General features: G+C 37.8%; 1 protein-coding gene across 8 annotated transcripts in view; it reads left to right on the top strand.

The window, feature by feature from the left end:
- LOC150094422 (tyrosine-protein phosphatase Lar-like) overlaps window positions 1-23,928 on the top strand; it is a 1,380,317-nt gene that overhangs the window by 335,030 nt on the left and 1,021,359 nt on the right. The gene's annotated exons all lie outside the window — the stretch shown is intronic.

Below are 23,928 nucleotides of genomic sequence, written 5' to 3'. Positions count from 1 at the left end.
ATACAAAAATCGAGTTCAGTGGTTCCCAAAAAAGGAAGTCAGAACTAGGAGAGTTAGCCAATCTTTTTCTGTTTGAGTCCTCGCATTTTACAAAGTGAATCAGACGAATTGTGATCAAAGAAATGAATAAAATGATAATAAATTTTTATTATTTTTAGTGAAGAATTTTCATAAATATATATTCTGCATCTAAGAAATTTTATATTTATTATATACCTGTAAAATTTTTAGATATATGCAAACTTAAAAATTAGCGTACAAATAATTTCTATGCAAGCTTAGAAATTATTTGTACCGTCTAGTTTTACGTGCTCTGCAATATGCTGGTTCAGGATTCGAATTATATAAAACGCACGTAAAAGATCTCTACCATTGAGTTTTAAAAATGTTACAAGATACCTTTGGGAAAAAAAGCAAGAATAACTAGGTGCTTGAATAATTGTATGGCTGATGATAATTAAAAATGGTTACAATACAGAAACAGCTATTAACATCTTATAACACATACCTAAAGAGAAATCTAAAGAGCGAGTTTCAAGTAACGCAAAAGTTGCTTACACCTTTCTAGATAAAGTATTCATCTTTATACGATCAACGAAGTCCTTTTTAATAATGACGCCAAGAGGATATCTTTGTAGTTATAGAACAGGCCTCCCCCATCTGTCGTACAACAACAACAACATCCGAATGGATGAATATATCAGAGGTGCACAGAAAAAAAGCGCACATAAATCAGGTTTGGACTTCCATACAACCAGGGATAAGCGTAATATTTGGCAACAAACCAAAAATGCCGTACATCTTATATAGCAATTGCATCCGTTAAGTTCGATGAACCTTTGACAATGAGAACCAAGGTTTAGTAATCAGCCAGAACAGAGAGGTTGAGTATTAAATCTTCTGTAAGGCAGTTTACGTTAGCAGAGGTGAAATATGCTAACAGGTATATGAATTATTTTGTTTTACCGAAGTGCATCTTAAAACGTTTGGAACGATGTAGTTTATGCTGTGGATATCTAAGATTGTAAACGTATTTTATGCAATTCTAATCCTGAATAAGCAGGTCACGGTGCTGCGAAACTGGTTGGTGTAAATAAATTAATATTTTACTATGGATATGCCTTATCTCATAAAATAAGAGATTTTAGATATTTTCCTTGTTAATGATGTTTCAAGATTATCTACAGCCATGCGACAGCATTACCTCACTTCCTCAATATCTTATGAAATTTTCTCTCTCAATATAAGACATGATGAGTTGAGGAGTGTACACCCCTAAAAGATTTTTTCCCCTCGTGCCACTTAAGCACACGCGATACTTCTAGAAGAGATTGATGTGTGGAAACAGAAAGGTGTGTTGTGTTTATAAATCATGAATTAGTAATTTTGATCTTGAATGACGACTGTAGTCAAGATCGGATTGCTTTGGGGGAAGGGGCATTTCTTTTCCGCACGTGTTTAAAGATGGGCGGGATTGAAGGCATCAAAATACTTCAGGCTCGATTATCGTTTAGGAAATGTCATGGAATTATTCAGATCTTAACTATGATTGTGTATGCATTCACGGCCAATTGTTCTGCCTCTTATATTATGCAGTTAAATGGTGAAATATTGACTGCTTTCTTTAGTGCTCATAAAAGGTGATATCAGTTCTTATAGTTGGTCCGAAATCATTCCTTGCAGCCATTATGGTTAGCTTATAAACGAATTATATATAAATAACATCATTTCGCATTTCAACAGTTTCAAACAGTAACCTTTAGGTTACTGTTGTAAAACATACGTGTACAAATATAAACTAATCCCGATTCTTTTCCTTCTCTTGGATGTTCTTAGTCATTTATTAAAATTCTCAACATGAACTATAATTATGATAGGTATGGTTTTATTTTAATTGAAATAATTTTGAAGTTGACTAGAAGGCGATTTCTATTGTCGGCGGACTGGAAAATAATGCATCAAGGATTTGCTGGTACTCTACATCCATGTTCTGTTAGAAACAAATTTCACTTCAGCTTGATCAAGCCATTTTACGATAGCGACTCCTAGCGAGTTCTGAAACAAACGACATCACTGGCCTTTCAGCCTTAAAACTTTTAAGCATGACTGATTCTGTTACCGAGATATCAAATTTTCAATTTTCGAACAGGGCCTAATGGCAGTTCACTGATATAGTACCGCTTAGAATAGTGAACTCTACCTTTCCATTTTACTGATACGAGGCAGAAATTGCTTTAAGGTCATTTAAACCCTGTACTCGGCGATCTGATATGATGGCAATGTGAAATTAAGAGAACTGATGGATGACTTTCTACACAAGAGAAAGTCATATGTACATTTACTGTGTATATATACACAGCGCGCTGGTGTGTGGGTGTATGAGAGAGAAGGAAGATTATAGTTACTAAACCTTATATATGCTGCTAGGATCGGATATTGGTTTCTTTAGTTTGGAAAATAAGGAAGTTATTTCTCCAACGCTGAGCCAGCTGGTTATATTTTAAATTACCTTCTCGATACCAGAAAACGGAGCTCTGTTTGCTCTCTCTCTCTCTCTCTCTCTCTCTCGCATTTCTTCTTTTTCACATTCTATAATAAGATTTACAGAAAAGCGAAATCTGATTTTGCCAAGCCCAACAATTTACCAGTCTAAATTCTGAATAATATATATTTATTTTTCAAGTGGTAGGATGGATGATAGTGCCTTTCTGAAGCACTTTATATCACTCCATGTTAAACATGCTTATATACTTCTATGTAAATATCTTTGAAGTGGCAAGACATGTGAAGCATTTGCTGATTCGTTATAAGTGTTTACTTTAATAGTGATGGATTTTGAAAACTCTCGTGAAAAATTAGAATATCTACAATTTGTATCCCCAAAGGATTCTTAACCTTGAAAAGGATGAATTCGTGTTATGGCTGAAATCATAAAATTTCATTGACGGTATTTTTAAACCCAGTTTGATGTGCTATCTGGAAGCTATCGCACGATAACCTTCATAGTAGGGTTTAGTAGGGTTTAATTATGAAGATCTCACCTGCTTTTCTCCAAATGAGGTTTTTTTATTGTTTTTAAACCATTCGTAATTATGCTTCCGTTGACGACAAAAAAGGATAATTTTTTCTTTGTCTTAAAGAAGATCAATATTCATTTTCTAATGTGTAGAAAGCGTTTTAAATATTCCTCATACGATAGGCAAGATTCCAACTTGGTTCTCTTTCAACCACAGGGTGCATGCCATGTATTCTACGACTACGACTAAGCTATGAAGCCTTCTCATCAATATTATTTTTGTAAATACAGTTATTCCTTCCCCTTTTAAACGAATAGGGAGGCGTTCATGAAAAATTGAGTCACTATTAATTGAGCTAAAAATAATGTGATAATAAATTAAAAAACAAATAATAAAAAATTATACAAAAATAGATTCCTAAATAACAAATAGACATTTTTTCAGACTTAACTTTTTATTGAAAATGAGAAATACAAATATGCTCTCTAATATCTAGACAGCGATGAGTCGAGTGTTAACTGAATCCCCTTTTCCTGATGACTCAGCATCTCAACAGAACATTTTTAAAGTTATTTAGCTTTTCTATTTACTACGCAGCTTCTCTCAGAACCTGAATCATCTGGTAAAAGTTCGAGTGAATGAAACACTTGACTGGGATATTTTTTATGCCCACAAATTTTAACATTCACATATTAGGAAAACTAATTGGATAATAGTTTGAAATTAATAGATGATGGAAGCTCAAAATATGTGTAATTCGGGTGCGTTTACTTTATTGAAAAGTACGCTAATGAGACGTTATTTCACATTATTAGGAAAACAACGTCTTTCATTTTCCCCCTGTAATGTTTGTGCTTCCATTTACAATCCGTACAGTTTCTTCCTCCTCAGTTAAGAGTTAACGTCTAAAAGATTGAAATCTATAGCCAGGTCAGCTGCACTTCATCAAAGTTTTTTTTCCACATAAGGAGTTAAGTTTCCAAGTGGTAATTATCCTTGTGCGTGCGAGGGAACCGCGTCTATTTTAACTTCGGAATCTCTTGTTGGAAGATTTATGATGGAGTGAAATAATAAATTGTGGATTAACCCTTAATTTAATTTTTTGGGATGTTTATTTTATTCAATCGAAACATAAATTGCAAGGTTCGATGCTTATTTTTTATTTTTTTCTTTTGTTGTTGTTTCCGCTCTGAAGGTAACTGTTTTTGCATGTCTTTTATGTGCTTTCTCAATACTTTACCAAAGTTTACTGAGATAATCGCTGTAATAGGACATGCAGTTTTCTCTTCGTTCTGCTTGTAATTGGTGCTATTTGGTGTTGCAGTCCAACATAAGTTAGTGTTTCTGCGGTACTATCATTGTGTTTAATGAGCTCCTGTATTTAATTTCCATTGACTTGAATAAATTGAACAATAAGATTCTTCCGTTTCCTGTTTATCACCTTCGCGTAAAGAACAATGAATAAATAGGTTGCTCCTTGCATGCCATCGCACCAAAACCTACTTATTCAATTGATTTGAGTGTAGTTAGGAATTGAGAGAAAAGTATATTTAGGCTCTATAGACGTGTTCTTTTTCCGTGGATGGAACTTACGGAATAAAAGCACCGTTGAAGATACTTCCACACTATCACTGTGTGTGCCTATTTCACATAGTCCTCCATTCCTGTTTAGCACTTTTTTGTAAAACTTTTTTATAGTAGACATTACTTGAGTGTAAGACCATTGTCTTGATTATTGGAGGCCTGAAGTTGCTTGAACAACAACAAAAAAAGTAACGTGTTTGATTTCGAGAACAGGATTCCCAAATTATGTAACCTTTAACCTAACTATTAAGCCTGTTATCTAACCCTAACATGGTACTAATCTGTTACGGGTTTACAATCTCTTCTGGATCGTCCCGAAATAGTTTCCTGTATGTTCAGAAGTGCTCTCTGCCTTAATATTTCTGTTGTGGCCTGTCTTTCAGCACTTCAATTTCAAACCCAGTGCTGTCGCTTATCGTTTCCTCAGCCACGTGTACTTCTCAGTTTCTCCCCACCTCCATTTCTCAGATGAGCTTGGAAGCGATACATTTTCCTACGAGAGAATGCCCTCGCATTTAGGACTACAGGCTCGAGCTACGTGATGCTGAATAGTGTTTTACAGTCGAATGCTTTTCCTGACGCTAAATACAGATAAAAGCTGTGAACATTCAACAACTGGTGTAATCGGAGCAGGAAGGGAAATGACAGGCTTATTTGATGGGCGGCATGTACGCGCTATAATACCGTGGCATTATTGGATTTACGATAGTAATGTTTATATCTCTGGCTTACCGTCCATACTTGATTACCATAGAAGATTGCCTGACAATTTATTCTGCTGATCTCCGCATCATTCAGGTCTTGTAATTCCTGCAATCACTGGAACCTGCAAGTTTACTTGTTGACTATTATTTCCAAGTGCGTCATGATGAAAACAAAAGGAATGTATACCGGTTAGGAAAAAATGCTTTATTCATCCATTACAGAATATCATTTTGTATTTGCTAGTGAATAATTGTAAAATTTATACAATTTATCGAAGTATCCCTGGGTCCCACCGGTTTCATTTTTTTTTTAAATTCTTATTTTTGATCCATAAATACTGCGAATAACCACGGAAAGACAAATGGGGAATGAGTTATTGCTGCTATGTGTCTATTCCTCAAAATTGCGCATATTTTAGGATTCTAATTTTTTTTTTTTTTTTTTTTTTTTTTTAGAAAAATCTGTTTTATGAGTCGTTTTCCCGTCGTTGAACCGTTTGCAACGTTCCGTTGTTCTTAACGACACATTTGAACTTTGCACTCCTGTTTTCATCTTCTAGAAGTAACCATAGTTATCTACGGCGTAGAAGTGGATGAACTATGGCCTACTAAAATAACGCCCTAATATAGAGTTAACGTGCAGTTTTGTCTGGAAACATAAACCCGCAAACGTGTAACTATGTAGCCTTTTCAGAAACTTATCACGACGCTCTTCCTGCTTAACCGACAGCTTAGTGCAAGGTTATGATGGATTTAGTGATTGAGCCATTTTCTTCTGAGCCGGGAATCTCGCCGGTGTGTCATGCTGACAGTTCATTATATTTCTGCGATAAAAAGAGGGGGAAGAGGGAGGAGTAAGTATGACCTCCGATATTTTCATGTAGGATAATAGATAATATACCAGTACAGGTCTGTCGGATCAATCTTAGACCGCTTTCTTTCTTTTATCACAAATTGATAAGCAGATGATCAACAACCACAAATGGAGTTTCCCCTTTAAAACAAAGTTTTCATATTTTCATAAAGAATTCTATTTTAATATCTCGATTTTATAATTCTTGTAAGATTTATTCGAATATTTTGAGTTCATTACATATCACTGATCTCTCTGTAGAACGTGTAAATGACCATAGAACGAATATGCTGGAAAGGTATCCTGGGTTATCAAAGCTATAAAGTTAATTCTTCTGACAGCATGTGAGTTAAAAATTAACACATCGATTCATATAATATTCAATCTATTTTTGTTTTGTTATTTTTCTAAAAGAATAAAAAATAAAAAAAAAAACTCCATTGGTTGACTACGCTGGCTGTTTACATGCGCATTCACTATATTTCAAGATTGCGTTATAAGAACGGATATGTTTTTTTCAAGAGGGTACTTTCTCTATGCCACAATCAAACATCTGTTCCACAACTTTTCTTCCCTTCTTCCCAAGCGCGTTATGTAATTTTATGCTTCGAGACCGTGACCTTCGAACACTTTTTAGACCTCAAGGATTCTTTGCCTTAGCAAAGCATTACCGAGTGCATGTGTGCTGCTGCTGCTACTCTGTGTATGTCACAGGAATGCAGTGTTTGGTACTTGTGGAAACACATGGCTCAGACAGAATAAGCACCATAGCGGCATCATCGTTTATTTATTAACTATGGTTGCACAGTTAATAATGTTTAATGTTGCCACCCAGTTCCTGAATATGAGTGTAGTTTCAGCTTTTTGCTCAAATTTTTCTAAGCCTGAACATCAGTATCCTTATTTATGCAGTTCCTTTCCACATTATGAGATCAAATGTTTAAAGATGTTCAGCCCATTTTATATCATTTCTTTTGGGTTGCCATTTTTATCAATGTTTCATCATAAGATATTGGATGGCATCAGAAATACAAAAGAACGTGCCTGCTATTACACCGTATTATTATATACTGGTTTTTAAATCTGTGAGTTACCTGGTTGTAGGGGAGTTCTTATCCCTTAAGAGATAACATATACAGCAGCCCGAAATAATTTAATCTTATAAGAACAACATCCCATGACGCGAAAGCAGCTATAACCCTCCTATTCATTGGGGGCGGAGGCGCCGTGCCGAGATAAGTTCACGAATTTTGACAGGTCCCGCTATCATCCTCGCCGTGGCACGAGCTCCGGTTTTATTGAGCTAGTTTTTCTTGCAAAACATGCAGCCCGGTTTAAGCAGTACGCGCGATTTGAAACGGGGTGGAGGTGGCACGAAAAAGAATGATGAACGATTCTATGGCGTGGGATCTCGCCTGGGGGCAGTAGCGGATGGGAAAAGCACGTTGTTCTCAAGTCCGGAGCAGTAAAGTGATGCCACGTGTTTCCCTTTCCGCGATCTCTTTCTCTTTTTCTTTCCTCGATCTCTTCTTTAAGTCCTTACAAGAAGCTCCACTCAGTAAGGATAAAGGGCGACTTAGGGAAATCACTGAATGTTCGTGATCCGCCTAGCACTTGACGACTAGACGATGTTGTAGCATCGTAAAGGTGATTGATTGTTGCCATGGCGAAAACCATGGTTTTCCCTCTAGTTCTCGACTTGCTTCCCCCCCCCCTCCTTGAATCTATATAAACATTGGATATGGATAAGTCCATCCAACTTGGTATGTTTTTTGACTGGCTTAGTTGAGAGGCATTGGTGCCTCTCAACATGACAAAATATGAGATAGAAATGAAAACATGACTATTTCTGTCATGTTTTCTGCAGTTAGGTTCGTTTATTGTCCATTAAAAAAAAATGCTGTTTAGAAGTCGCTTCCGTTCTATACCAAAAACACTCGATAATCTTTATAAGAAACAGTAGCGTATTATATACACCACAATTTATTTAATACGTGTATGGTTTTTCCATTATTGTATATTAATATCTATCTTTAAACTGAAGAATACCACAAGTGTGACCCATCCTGACTTTATTTATTTTAATTTACTGTAATCAGGGATTACGTAGTTGATGTATAATAACGCCAAGTAAATGTGACGCAAGAAATTACAGAGAATCATGTACTCCTTGAATTAAAATAATGAAATAATTGTTATTCCCCAATGTTGTTATTGTATTTATTAATTCAAATGCAATACATTTTTAAATGAGATATTTAAAAAAAAATACTCCTCTAATTTTTAACACGGGTTAAAAAAGAGAATGTTTGTCTCGTGATTTTTGTTAAGTTCTCGCGTTGTTCCTCTATTATATATCTGAATCTCGCTATTGCAAACTTGGGTCCACAGGAATAATTGGTTAGAGTGGATATTTGCTGCAGTGAATTTCTTTTGGTATAACATGATGGCCTTAATCTGAACTTCGCGGTAGTCTGTTATAACGATAACCGTATTTGCTGTTGTGAGAGTCAACTTTATTATACTGCATATAATTTCGATCTTTGAACACGGGGACATTTGATATGTTGTTCTGTCAGGTTATTCCGCTGTTATTGCGTCATATCATTCTGACAGCGTCATAGACGCCAACTAATTACGCAAGCCTACAGACCGAAACTTGTAGAATGGAGTTTGTATTCGAATAATTTACTGTGCAAATGCTGATGAAATTTGCTGTGCTGATTTAGAAAAATGTTATTTTCTCTACGATCATTGAATTATTTGTAAAATAATTCAATGATCGTATGTAATGACCCTAATACATAATAATTTTTGATAGTATGTATTAGGGTTTGTAAAATAATTCAATGATCGTAGAGAAAATAACATTTTTCTAAATCAGCACAGCAAATTTCATCAGCATTTGCACAGTAAATTATTCTAATACCTTCCTCCTTTTCTCTACGAAACTACAAATATAACAAAATGTATCTGTACTTTCAAATTAAACTTTCAAAAGTAACTTTCAAATTAAATAATTTGGAATTACATTTTAAATTTTTGATTGCAGGTTTCAATAGGTTAAAATTATTGCATTTAGTTAATTATGATTTTGGAATAACCTAAATTAACATTTTTATTTTAACAATATTACTGTTAGGACTCAGGGGCTCACTTTAGTAAGTGCGGGCGTGGCAAACCCGAGGTACCTGATGCTGGACCATGCCTTCATGTAATATACATCTGTTATATTATCTGTAGACTGGTCCCTCCTCTTCCTCCCTTGCTTCTTTCTTTCTTCTCTTCTTGCTCCTTCCCCCGAATGCTATTAGAGTATTCGAGGGGAATCTTTTCTGTTTTGCTGTGTCATTTGGTCTTGGCTAACAGGACATTATCAAACACTAACATGATCAGGCCATCAAAAAAATGTTCATACCGCATCGCCCGTCGCGAGGGTTACCAAGGGACGCGTTCGGGTTTTAGGCAGAGGGACCCGTTCGAAAAATGTGTTACAGTCTCCCTTAGACACCACTCCTCAGCACTCTGCTAGAGGAAACTCCATCAATGGGCCCACTATCCGTTTGGGAAAGTGTTTAGGGGCAGCGCAAGGAAATGGTTCTGCAAAAGGACGGAAATGGCAACGACAACGGCACCAGACTATGGCTTTAGGCAACTGGCACATCTTCTCTCTGACAGGGAAGGAGTTGGAACTGGTCGAGGAAGCCAAGCGCTACCGGCTAGACTTAGTCGGGCTTTCTTCGACCAAGAGGAAAGACTCTGGAACTGTCGACCTGGATAAGGGGTGGAAGCTCTACTACTCTGGTGTGAGCCAGAGTAGTAGAGTACCTTTTGACAGGGTAGCAGACATGGAATCAGTCCTGCTAATGGGTGACTTCAATGCACATGTTGGAACAGATGACCAGACATGGAGGAGTGTGGTTGGGATGAACGGTGCCCCTGACCTTAACGCGAATGGGTTGAAATTATTGGACTTCTGCTGCACTAACAGCTTGTCCACAATGAATACCTTCTTCCAGCACCGAGAAGTCCATAAGTCTACCTGGTACAGGGATAGAATAAAGGTCTCTGATTGACTTCTTTATAGTCTCAGCAGACCTATTTTCCTCAGTGGACGTTCGTGTGAGAAGAGGGACAGAACTGTCAACTGACCACCACCTTGTTGTGTGCACTCCATGGCTTCAGAAACCAAATGCTACCATCAACGCTGGTAGGCCTAAGCAGCTATACCGCGTGAAATGGGAGGCATTGGAAAATGAGGCTGTGAGGAAGAATTTTGCAGATAACATTTCCTCCAGATTCAAAGAGATTTCCAAGCATACTGCAGATGTTGAGGAGGAGTGGAAGCTGTTCAGAACAGCTGTCACTGCCTCTGCACTCTCATGCTGTGGCAGAAAGCGACTCGGCGTGGCAACGGGCAGTGAGAAAAGGACACCTTGGTTGAGCCAAGCAGCCCAAAAAACTGTCCGGGCAAAAAAGGAGTCCTACCTAACATGGCTTAGGGTTCAGGTCACCTGAGATGTGTTTGCATTATGCTGAGACACGAAAAGCTGCTGCTGAGTCAGTAAAGCCTGCAAAGCAGAAAGCTTGGGAATCCTTTGGAGAAAGATTAGACTCATCCTATGCAAATGCAAACCAAGTATTCTGGCAGACCATCCGCCGCCTTCGAGGGAGGAAGTCGTGCACAGCACGGGCAATTAAGGCCTCTGATGGTACACTTTTAACAAACGAGAAGGATATCCTCCACAAATGGAGGGAATACTTTGAGAGCCTTCTTAACCCGGGTGACCCAGCAGTTATGGACATCCAAGATGTGCAGATCGGGGCAATGACTAGTCTTACAGCAGAAGAGGTCCATTTACCAATTAAATCGCTAAAATCGGGCAAGGCTGTTGGCGATGATGAAATTTGGCCCGAAATGCTAAAAGCCTTAAGTCGAGACGGTGTTCTCTGGCTGACTCGAGTGTGTCAGGATATCTGGGCGAGCACCAAAGCAATGGCAGACAGGCATAATAATACCTGTCTTCAAGAAGGGAGACCAGAAGGATTGCAGTAACTATCGTGGTATCTCTCTGCTCAGCCTGCCTGGGAAAGTGTATGCTAGGTGCTTGGAAAGACGGTGCAGGAGCATAGTTGAGCCAAAGTTCCAGGAAGAACAATGTGGCTTTCGTCCTGGTAGAAGCACAACTGACCAAATTTACACTTTAAGGCAAGTCTTTGAGAAATCCTCGGAATATGCCAAGAATGTCTACACATGTTTTGTGGACTTGGAGAAGGCATATGACCAGGTTCCTCGGAATAAGCTTTGTCAAGTAGTACAGGAGTATGGAGTGGATGGCCAACTATTAGCTGCCATCAAGTCCCTGTATGAATTCCCAGAGATTTGTGACAGGGTAAATAGCACAAAGTCTGAACCTTTCACAATCTCCTTTGGCCTCCGCCAAGGGTGTGGTCTGTCACCCTCCTTTTCATAATATTTATGGACTGGATTGATAGGCACAGCCGAGGCAGTGAGTGTGTCAGAATTGGAAGATGTAGCATTGGACGTCTGTTTTTTGCAGATAACCTAGTTCTGCTTAGCTCTTCCCCAGATGACCTCCAGCGGACCCTGGATAGGTTTGTAGCTGTTTGTGCAGACGCCGGAATGAAGATCAGTGTAGCCAAAACTGAAAGATTTGTGGTCTCAAGACAACGATCCCAGTGCACTCTAAATGTAAGTGGAGTCCCAATGAGGTAGGTGGAGAAGTTTAAATACCTTGGGTCCATATTCACGAATAATGGAAAGTGGGACGTAGAGCTAGATACTCGAATTGGCTTAGCAAGCTCACTATTGCGGGAGCTTGGCCGTTCGGTAGTAGTGAAGCAGGAGTTAAGGCAGAGGGAAAAGCTGGCTGTCTTCAATGCAGTCTATGCCCCCATCCTCACCTATGGTCATGAGAGTTGGTTAATGACCGAAAAAATGCGGACACGAATCCAAGCGGCTGAAATGAGGTTCCTTCGAGGGTTTTCGGGGCTGACAAGACTCGACAGAGTCAGAAGCTCTGCAATTCGGGAAACCCTCAATACTCAACCGCTGCTTCTCCGTGTTGAGAGATCACAGTTACCTTGGTACAGGCACCTGGTCAGAATGCCACAAGAGAGGCTCCCTCAGCAGGCCCTCTTTGCCAAGCCAGAGGGTGGGAGGCCAAGGACTCGCTGGATAGATTATATCCAAAACCTTGGGTGGACAAGTTTGGGAATCCCACCAGAACACCTGAGCTTGGTGGCAGAGGATCGTGACCATTGGAAGTTCCTCTTGCAGCTGTTGCCCTCACAACCCAATTAGGAAAGGTGGGCCTTGAAGATGTATGTATCTGTACTGTCTACACTAACTTTTGATGACATCGCACATTACTGAAAATAATCAGATATGTTCAGCCTGGAAACAGGACTCGGACTGATTTTGCCAATGTTCGAGTCGCTTACTTCTCCATTTCTGCTTTAAATCTAGAACGGTCTGTTGTTAACATGCTAGATTTTTCATAATAATAAATTTAATTCATTCGAATCTGTAATTGAGTAAATGGGATTTTGAAAGAACTACACCTGACAGGGAAAAGTAGTTGATATTTTATTTTCATTCTAGAGTTGACAAATAAACCTCTTTAGACACTACATCGACTTCTGTTATTTTCACTTCTGATTCATTCCTGTGATTTTGGGCGTTCAGTACAAGTCATAAGAGAGAGTTTGTGCTACCTTCTTAAAAGACTAACTACTCATCTCCTTAGGATACTTGAGAGATGGCTTCGTTTTACTTGTTATTTTGTTAATTGTATGTTTTATGATAGACTTCCTTCTCTGGGAGAAAAGTGAAAATCATCGTGAAGTTATAAGCTTTCCATATCCATCAGACACAAATTAACTCATTTCCTAATTCAAAAGCTGGGAATTTCCTAGTTTTTGATTGCCATAATATTATTTTATGGGATTCAAAGGCAGCTCGTTCCATTTTCAAATAGTTTCTATGGCCAGACTGTTACATCACGAAGATATTTTAACCGTTAATATTTTGCATTCTGCATTTTTTCCCGGGAGGAGGGTGTTATATTAAGAAAAATATTAATGAACACAAAATAATTTAATCTGATTTTCTGTGCAAATTGTATGTAATTGAGATTTCTTGTGCTTAGATGTGCTGTAAAAAACATTCGTTTAATAAAATTGCATTTGTGTCCAACCACGCTGTAATTATCAGTGTATTGATAATCAATCACATAAGGGTATATAGTAAACGTGGTTGCAAAGACCTAAGTTCGAATTCCATAAAACGAATATTATTTTGGCCATTTCAACCTGACCTAAAGTTATCCAGTCGGTTAGTGACAATCCTCGCACTTGATGGGCATAACATTTTGCCCCTAACCTCATCTGCTATGGCGGTAATCAAGATGGCCCTAACCTGAATCAATAATTGTTCTCGCTGTCTGCTGGAGCAGAATGAATTGTTCTAGGAAGATTTATTGGATAGCAATAAAACGATTCAGTCTGTTGGTTGAAAACGTTATAGTTTATACTTCCATTCGTGAAGTTGTTTGGTAAATGTTTCCGTGGCTTCATGGGGTGGGTCCGTGCACTAAGAAACTTCTGGTACTGTTTGTAGACTAAGATCTTTTTTTTTTTTACTTTAATTATTTTTACTCATTTTTAGGTAATCCCAAAGCCCTAATTTCGAGATCAAACATGGAACTTCATCTAGCCATTTCAGACATCCAATAAGCTGGAGGAGGTGGTTTCCCCGTCTAAAATTGTTAGCAAAATTCATTGTCTGATTCTAAGCCGCATCCTGTTGGTTGGAGACTGATTATATCAATCATTTGGCCAACCAGACTAGTACACTATTTGATCAGAAGTATCCGGACACCCCTCTGTAATTCGTACACTGACGTCTAGATGTCATTTGCCGGTATAAAAGGAGGCATGGAGCTGTGTGTTGTTCACTGATAAGAAGTACTAGCAGAATGGGTAGGTCAAGGGAGCTCAGTGACTTCGAACGTGGACTAGTTATTGGTTGCCACATCAGTAAGAAATCTGTTAGAGACATTTCAACCCTCTTCAACTTGCCCAAGTCAACAGTTGGTGACGTGATTGTGAAGTGGAAACGTGAAGGCACAACAAAACCACGGTCTGGTAAGCCGCGTTTAATGACAGACAGGGACCGTCGAGCGTTGAAGAAGGTGATTCGTGGAAATCGCCAGACATCGAGTGAAACAATCACCTGGGAGTTCCTCGTGCTGCTAACTGTCCAGCCAGCACCACCATGACTATGCGTCGAGAGTTAAGAAAAATAGGGTTCCATGGTCGAGAAGCTGCCCATAAACCAAACATTTCTCCTGTGAACGCTAAGCGCCGCCTGCAGTGGTGTAAAGAGCGACGCCACTGGACAGTGGGCAAACTGGAAACGTGTGGAGTGATGAATCACGCTTTACCATGTGGCAGTCGGATGAAAGGGTCTGGGTGTGTGTCGAATGCTTGGAGAACGAATCCTGCAAGCGTGTGTAGTGCCAATGGTGAAATTTGGCGGAGGTGGCGTTATTACAGTGTGGGGGGTGTTTTTCATGGAATGAACTTGTCCCCCCTCTACACGGAAATCTAAATGCGGAAGGGTACAAGGACATTTTGACCCGTTACGTACTGTCTACGATAGAATCAATTCGGTGATGACTATTGTTCTGTATATCACATGACAATGCTACCTGCCATAAATCAAGGTCTATGAGGGAATGGTTTGTGGACAATAACGTTTCAGAAATGGACTAGCCGGCCTAGAACCCTGATCTGAATCCTATAGAACACTTTTGGGATGAATTAGAACGCCAACTCACATCACGAACTGCTCTGGTTACAGCTCTTCAGGAAGAATGGGTTGCCATTTCTCCAGATACGTTCCGACACCTGGTAGAAAGTCTCCCCGGCAGAGTTACAGCTGTCATAGACGCAAAGGGTGGACCCAACCCGTATTAATGTCTACTACTGGAAAGTGTCACAAGGAAAGTCTGATTACAGTTTCGAGTAGGTGTCCGGATACTTTTGATCAGAAAGTGTACTTCGTTCTGTTTCATAATTTTCGTTCCATTAAAAAAGCAAAATCATCTAGTGCCTTTTCTTCTCCCGAAGGAACACTTGAGTCTGTTTAGCCCTAATTTTTTGAAGATTGGGAGAGCAGCTAAGTTACATCCTTAGTCTTCAGCTAAGGATGATAGCTTGCTAAAAGTTATCAGTGATTTCATAGACATCTGGAAAGGAGAATGCAGCAGACAACTGCCGCCATCTCTAGTGCCCTGTTACTATATATTATTTTAAATTTATTTATTTGGAAGAAACACTATTTCTGTTGGGTTACACAGACAGCTAAAAAAGTAAGTGACTTAAAGTAATTTCCATGCATCGTAATAGCCTATTTAAAAATGATAAAATTGTCAAGTTAATTCTCATAACGATATAAATTAATTCTTAACCAGATTCTTATTTTGTTTCCGCAATGATATGTTGTAAAGGTTTTAGCTAACCACATTAAAATCACTTGAATATTCTGGTTTATTTACGAAATAAACCAGAATATTAAGTAACCATTGCCTGTTTGTCTTCCATTCTTGCTGTCGTCCGATGTTAAGGATCTGCGTTAGCTTCGCTGAACCGTACTTCGTCATCCATGCTCACTTATTTTAAGAACTGAAATAGATTTTCGTTTTCTCAGAAATTTAAAATAGCTATTCTTCTCCTGTTTGAAGTATTTTATAGACCTTTTGTTTCTATCTAATAAATTAAGACATTTTTTTTTTGCAATCAGACTCGCATAAGGAAGGAGTTTGGTGTTGCCTTGTTATATTTTTTCTTAAGATGGCTTTAACTCAAATTTACTGCCTGGTTGAACGAGCGGTTAGCGTGTCTGCTCTTCAACCAATGGGCTGCTTTCTAATCTCGCGGTAAGCATTGATATCCCGATTATAAAGAAAAAAAAAAAGGCAATTAAAAATAAATAAAACGACCACCGCGGTTCTAATGTAATATAGGTTTGCAACCTTTCATGGATGGAATTCATATAAAAAAGTAATTAGATCATTCAGACTGCCTAAATTGATGTCAGTTTTTAACACGAGTTATTCAGTAAAAATGTCCAAGCGTGTGATATCGACAGGGTTTCAGAAAATAATTTTGTAATAAGTTCTGAACCCTGGAAAGATGCATTTCTTTCCCGAAGTAATTGACTCGGTTCAGCTTTTCCATTTCATTTTTTAAGCGGCGCTGTCAAGGTCTACCAACCATTATTTAATCGAAATTATTCTTTCGGATACACTCGATAATACCCGAATAAACCTTGCCTGCTTTCACCTTTGCACTCCATTCAATCCATCACTCTGTTTCCTTGTTCTTGATGCTTTTCTATTGGAGTGATGACGCATGCGTGTGCTATCTCTAGTCCAGTTGACAGAAATACACCATCCGACTTCCGACTGAATTCTATTTCAAAAACGCCATATAATATTGGAGCCAGCTCGGCCACTTAGCGGGGAACACATATTAAAAAAAAAAAAAAATTACAAGATGTAAAGCAGATGGCAGTGGAAGAGATCTGTCCCGCCCACTTACCTCGTGTTTTTAAGTTATCGATCATGCATTTCAGCATGTTGAAATTAAATATACGGCTGGCTTCCTGAGTAGTTGTGCAAGTAAGACGATCGAATTCACTTTCTTTCTAAAAGAGGAAGAAAGGATTCCATTATCAAGTAACCTGCTTGCAAGTGGTATAAGAGGAAGAGAAGGAATGAAGCTTAATGGACAGAGTTTAATTAAAAGAGAAATGTATTAGTTTTCTTTTCTTTTTTTTCACTAGAAATTGCTGAAAGTTCCTTTTCGCTTCATCTTCCCCCAAGTGTTATTCGTCTCGCATTAGTTCTATTTTATTATACAGGTGATGTAAACCAAGATGCTTTATACTGTATATTCGTTACATTATAAAGGATACACTCGCATTTTTAAGACAGATTTTGCCTTTCTAATTTCTCTCTCTCTCTTTGATCACGAACGCAGATTTCAACGAAAACTGAATTAACCGGTCGCAGATAGAAAGAGCAACGTTTTCCTCCTATCCTCCCCCCTCTGCCTCCCCGAAACTGTAGTTTGTCTCTCCCACCCTACAAAACATATAGCTCCTTTTGTTTCCTTAGTTTGGCTAAGGGTTGAGAACCAAAAATTATAATTTTCGCTCTGCTTCAGGCCTTCATTAAGCGAGTTCATCATACTCGCATCAAACAATGCAAATCACCTAAGATAAGCGAATAAAACTTATTTTTACTCCATTCCTAATATTGTATTAATCATATCAATACATTAATCAGATAATCTGTTTTAATGAGTGACTGAATTATTTTTATTATTATTTTTAAATTTTATTTTTTTATTTATTTTTGTTTTGGACATCCGCAGTCCATTGCATTTGAAGTTTTATTCCTTTTCGTCGACACTATTCTCTTATAACTCATAGAGATATAACTCATGATATCTGGTACAGTTTTCATTTAATTGCGGGTATCACACGGGACAGCTGGGTTTTCATGTCAGAATTTATACCTGCATAGTAATCCTGATAAATCGGTTAAACCAACTGACTGGCAAATACTTGAGTACTCAAGGTGTTGAGTAATCAAGTATGCGTATTAGCGTTGATATATCTGCATTCTGTCACACGTTTCTTATCTAGATTTTTAACCACAGACAGAAGTGGTTGCAAAGCCTAATGATACAAGAGTTTTGTGGGTGGGCTAGATAGAATAAATGAAGACGTTGAGAAGTTGTTTTGATAGGATTTGAAGCTGTTGCATACTGGTGGATACAGATGCGGACGATCAGCTACTAGTTGTTAGGCTTAGAGGAAACTGGAGCATTGATGGAAGCTACATCCGGCTACCTACGAAAATAACCCGAGAAGAGACAGCCAGAAGGCAAAAACAGATCGCCTCCAGGGGCAAAAAAATGAATAAGCAGTAAGAAATGCATGAAATGCTCACTCTAATCATCGGTCAGCACCAAGAATTTTTAAGAGTTTTTGGTGCCTGACCTCAAGTATAAGAACCGTATTCTAAAGTTAAACGGAGCGAATTTATATAGGGTTAGAGCAGTTAATATTTGGTAAGTGGCTTCCTTGAAACGAAAGAAATAATACGATTAATTTAATAATCCCGTAGTAGGCTCTGTTAAGAGCAGAGATACTTCTGTTAGCACTCTAATATTGATGACTTAGGTCATATTCTAACCTGCTACGAACATTACAAAAGTATACTGCAACGAGAAAAATGCTTAAAATATTAATTTATTTGACGAACTAAAATACAGAATTAGCTCTCATCGTATAAACCTGAGACTGAATCCCTTTAGGCCTTTCAACATGGTCAATGATTATTCAGCTTCCAATCAGTCTCTGTAGCATATATTGACTTGTTTAAGCATGTTGTCCGATAAGAACGGATTATCTGATGACTGGCTGTAGTGTATAACTAGAACTCTGCTGGTTGAGATCGAATCGTTTAGGAATTAAATCACGAGTCGTTCATCACGGGAAAGGCAAGGTGATGAGCGACAGGTGCACACCCGCAGTCACGCACCAACTTCGCATATTATATCGTTAACCACACTTTGTGTTACAGAAGAAATTAATGAAAGAGAGAATGAAAAGAGACAGCCTGCCGTCTTCGGTATAATAGAAACGCGTGTTCCGCCTCAGAAGATACACACCACAGATTTAAGCTCCCGTAAAGTTCTTTCCCCAGCAGAATCCAACCTTTCTGACGATCATCTGACGTACCGACATATAGATTAGTGTGTGTCTGTGTAACTAATTTCTTCTTTGTAGCTAGCGAACCGAGTTTTCTACGGAAAGAACTTTAATGTACAGGGATTTAGAGACCACCAAACCCATTATGTTGTGGCTCCAGAGATCGGCTTCCTTGGAACAGTGTTTAATCGGTCAGTTAGTCACACTAGGTGGCTCTGTAAACAACACGGCGAAAGGAGAGCATAATGCATTTCTGAGGAATAATTAGAAAAGTTCTTAGGGTAGATTAGCGTGCTACAAATTAACCAGTAGTCCTGACTTAGTTTAAATGAGAAAATTGCAGATAAAATCACGCATAAGTACCTCGATGCTGCACTGTTAGCTCTTATTGTAGTACTTTCAGCTTGATTCAGAAAGTTCGGCATTTTCTTGTGGTAGTGAGATAATTAACTGTGCAACAAAAAGGAAGGCAGACTCATTTGTAGCGGTGCATCTACCGCCCCTCACATGGAATGCATCGGAGTGTGCGAATAAATAAAATATCTATTTATGCTCATTAGTTCCTGTTTTTTCAATCACATTTTCTGTGTGTTTGTATGAGTTAAATTAAGGTCAAGGATGATGAGGTTATATGAATTGTTTCATCATATCGCTATAATGGAATTCATTGATCTTATTATTACGATTGCTTAGTGTTTGTAACCACTGTCGCCTTTAGTTCCGTATATGTGAGGAAGAAGTCAGTGAAAAACCGTGGCATATAAATTTGTTTGTAACAAGTCTACCATATCATGAATAACAAGACATTTTGCAATATGCTAATAATGTTGTAAGGTGCTTCGAGGGACAAGAAAATTTTCTTGACATTTCTTTCATGCTCATGCTGCAAAACGAGCTTTAATTTATTTTATATGAACCTCACACCAACAGCTGTTAACTTACAGTGCTTGTAGTAGTGCTATGGGTGAGCATAAGGGTCAAATAATCTAGAAATTCTTCTGAACAAAATACGAAACTTTACATGACAAGTCTTCCTATAACTAAGAAGGTGCGTTGAACTTTACATCTGGTATTTGAAAGCGCAATACAAACATTCTGTAGATGATATCCTCACGTTGACCTGACCTAACTTTATATTTATATATATATATAATGTTTAGCATAACGCGCTGTGCTTAGCTACATGCAAAAAGTGTGCCGTTACAGGGGGTTGGTCGAATAAATAGCAAACCAGCTCTCCAACCAAAAGAAACCAGATTCGAATCCCGCTCTGAACATGGATGTGTGAGACTTTTCGTTGTGTGAGATGTTTGCTGATTTTCGTTGCAGTTTGAGAGCCATTCTGCTTACTCGGAGACCTGAAGTAGCTTGTAAAAAAAAAAAAAATTCATGTTTGTTCTATAAAGCAGACCAATCGTATTATTTGATAGTTAGTTCGCTAACAGTACCAACGAAAGATCTGGTTGAGCTTTATATACATATATATGTATTTTTTAAAATCTTAGTCGACATTCTGGTTACTTTGAGGTTTTTAATGAGTTAAGTACTCAGAAACCTTGTATATGGTAATTCACCAGTTATTAAAAGAGTTTTTTATGTAAACATTTTTTTTCATATTCTAGTAAATTTCAGCAATTGTAAATTATATATAAAACTATTTTAAACTGTATTTTCATGAGAAAGGATTTTATAAAAATATTTACCTCAGAATATGAGAAATTTACTTCAGCATAAATAAACCTAATCGCTAAGTAAATTTAATACATCGTTACAGTACGCACACTAATGGTCATATCGTAGGTATGAAAAAGTGGACTCCGTGAATCACTCTTCAAATATTCAGATTCTTTCCTTTCCGGTTAGTTAATTTGGGTATTTCAAATTATGACCGAAGAGTTAAAGCTATAAGGCGAGTGTGTTTTGAATTACGTATGTTCTTGTGGTCGGTTTGTCTCTTGTGAGGATGGATAACCCGAGTATTCCGGAGCAAAAATTCCACTTCCGTATGAGAACTGGATAACTTACCTTCAGTTTAAAAAACAATAATAAAAACCTTTTAAAAAGGTTTCTGCCTTATAGGCGGAAGAATTCAAACCCAGATCTTTTCATCTAAAAGGTATTCTCGATATTACCTGAGACATGGAGTTTCTTTTTTTTCCCCGCTCACTCTTTACCTACAAATGCTGTTACAATATATTTGTCAACAGACCACGCATTTAAACAGGCTGCCTCAAAATCATTCTACTGTGTATGTGTATTCGCCCTGGGGGGGGGGGGAGGTATATGCGCAAGCGGGTGTTAATGAGAAGGCTTATAGTATCCTCAAGATTTGGAAGTAAAAAAAAACTGGAAGGAATTATCTTGCAGTTTTAATTCGTAAACTGAAGCTAGTCGTTGACTTAAGAGACTAACGTTATTTGAAAAAGCTTCTCACCACAACCGATAATATTTTTATTATTATTTAATTTAAGGTTTTTTTGTCGAGATAAAATCTGATAATCGGGTTCATATTTGGTTTGCCGTTATCTGTGTGATGCACACTTATAGAAAAATCCCACTTGCCAGATAATTCTTATTTTTATTATGTGACACCTCCAAGGACTCATCAAGGGAGAACACTTTACTACTCTCCGTCTCCACTACTTAATCCACCAACTACACGGAACGCCATTATCATCATCAACACACAGCGCCATCTACTGCCGACTACTACCACTGTATATTTTTTGTTTGTAAATTGCGTGTGTGTTCTCAAGGCCGGATTGTCTGTATGCGGGATGAAAAACCGAGGTTTCGGAACAACAACAAAAAAAACCCCGCTATCCCGTATCAGATGGGCTAACTCACCTTCAGTTGCAAAAACCCATGTAAAGATTCATCCCGTCACGTCACGATGCCTATTGAACTTAGGCCTTTTCCAATCGAAAGGCGCAGTGTACCTTCATTCTCCCAATTGTGCTACGGAAAAAGAAGAGAGAGAGGGAGAGAACAAAATGTACTATTAATATTAATTATTGCTTCTGCTATTGGTAAGACATGGTAAAAAAAGTATGCTGTGAAAGAGTAGTTGTGGGGAATTGGTTTTGATAAAGTTTCTTTTGACCAGTGGCGGCCGTATATAAGAACTGCGACACTGCAGCACCCCATGGAAAAAATGAAAAAATTAAATTTTGCTTGTATTTATAAATAATAATGCAATACAACATGTTAAAGGTTACAGCTTATGTTTTGACAGTGATTGAATAGTTAATAATTGGAATTGTTCTATTAACGGTTTAGATTACGAAACCAAAACACTGCGATTTAACGCAGTGTCGAAATTATCACGTTCGACCAATCGCAGCCAGTCTCGCCGATATTCGTTTGCGCTTGTGATTGCACGTTACAAGTCATTCCGACACTGCTCGGTTGGGCAGAGTATCGTATGCTTGCGTGCGTTATTTCTTTGAGATACGAAACTTTTACTATTGGTGCGTGTTCGTGGTGAGGATGAACTATTTTTTTGCAAATCTTATTTTATTTTGTTAAAATAACATGTAATTATTTATTATAGATACAAGGCTGAATTATGACGAGCATCACTGTTGAAAATATGAAAAGAATTATATTTTTTCAATTATCGTTACACGAAACAAATACACTGCGATCTAACGCAGTGTCAGAATTATCGGCGAGTCTGGCCAAATGCAGCCAGACTCACCGATAATCGTTTGCGCTTGTGATTGCACGTTACAAGTGAATTTCGACGCTACTCAGTTGGGCAGTGTATCGTATGCTTGCGTGCATTATTTCTGAGAGATACGAAACTTTTATTATTGGTGTTTGTTCGTGGTGAGGGTGAAATATTTTTCATAAAGCAATTGTTTAATATGTAAATTTATTTATCAATAAATTCGTTACTGATTAGGAAAAAAAGATTTTTTTTTTTTTTTTTTTTTTTTTTTAATGCAGCACCTCCACTTAAAATTTTCATCGGCCGCCACTGGAGAAGTGTGAATTTTGAAAGTATTTAAGTATTTGGTTTGTTTCGCGATTCCATTTTTAAATCGCAATCCATCCATTCAACATTTTTTCAATACATTCCCGTTATTAGAGTAACGTTATAAACATGTAATAATAATATAAAATTTTAGGTATTATTCCTATTTCTCAAATTAAAATTTCTCTTCAAATGGAAGCACAGATAAAGTCTGCATTAGGTGCTTTAACCTGTGTTGTTTCTAGTAAATTTGGAAGGGAGCCACTTCAGTTTCATCACTTTTGTTGGACTGACATTTTTCTGAATTACTCTTGAACTTTAGAAAAATGTCAGGCCATTTAAACCTAACATTTTTAGTCGTTGAAGTTAGACATTCATTCAGGCACAAGGCGCATTTTCAATAAGCACTCACTATCATAAAACATTTAAACCACAACTAATTTCTCACAGAGCAATGACGTTTCACTTAAGAGATCTTCCTAAGAACGGCACGTTTCTGGGAACTTTTTGATTTCCACACCCAGACAATTCTAATCATGGCAGCAGCCTCTCTGCTGTCATAAGACATCACGTTTTTCAGATCCTCCTTTAAGTTAAAAAATCATTAAAGGATAATTAATTATGGCGTGAAACCGCCGCCATCTTGCTCACTAAAAGTCTGAAAGTAAATTGTGTCATTTCAGTCTATTTCCAGTTTTTGAACAGTTTTTAAGATTTTTAAACTTTATAATGAGTTAGATTTTTGAAAAGTGAATTTTTTTTAAGAGTTCAATGGTCATCTACCCTTCGCTTACACTATCAATGTACTACAGCTATAGGGAGGGGGGGGTGTAATAAATAACTTTTGAAACCCAACTAAGAGATGATATTCTTGGTTTCATCCTTTATCCAAGTGTGAGCAAACAGAGTTTGCGCGTGAAGTCAATTCACTACTGGGCTATTTGTATATTGTATATGGAGGCTAATGACGCCACATCAGT

Source organism: Typopeltis vanoorti, chromosome 22 (genome assembly GCF_054136105.1).
Source record: "Typopeltis vanoorti isolate ZY-2024b chromosome 22, IOZ_Tvanoo_1.0, whole genome shotgun sequence".
Classification (NCBI taxonomy): domain Eukaryota; kingdom Metazoa; phylum Arthropoda; class Arachnida; order Uropygi; family Thelyphonidae; genus Typopeltis; species Typopeltis vanoorti.
The sequence above is the reverse complement of the archived record's forward strand: the minus strand, read 5'-3'. Positions and strand labels throughout refer to the sequence as shown.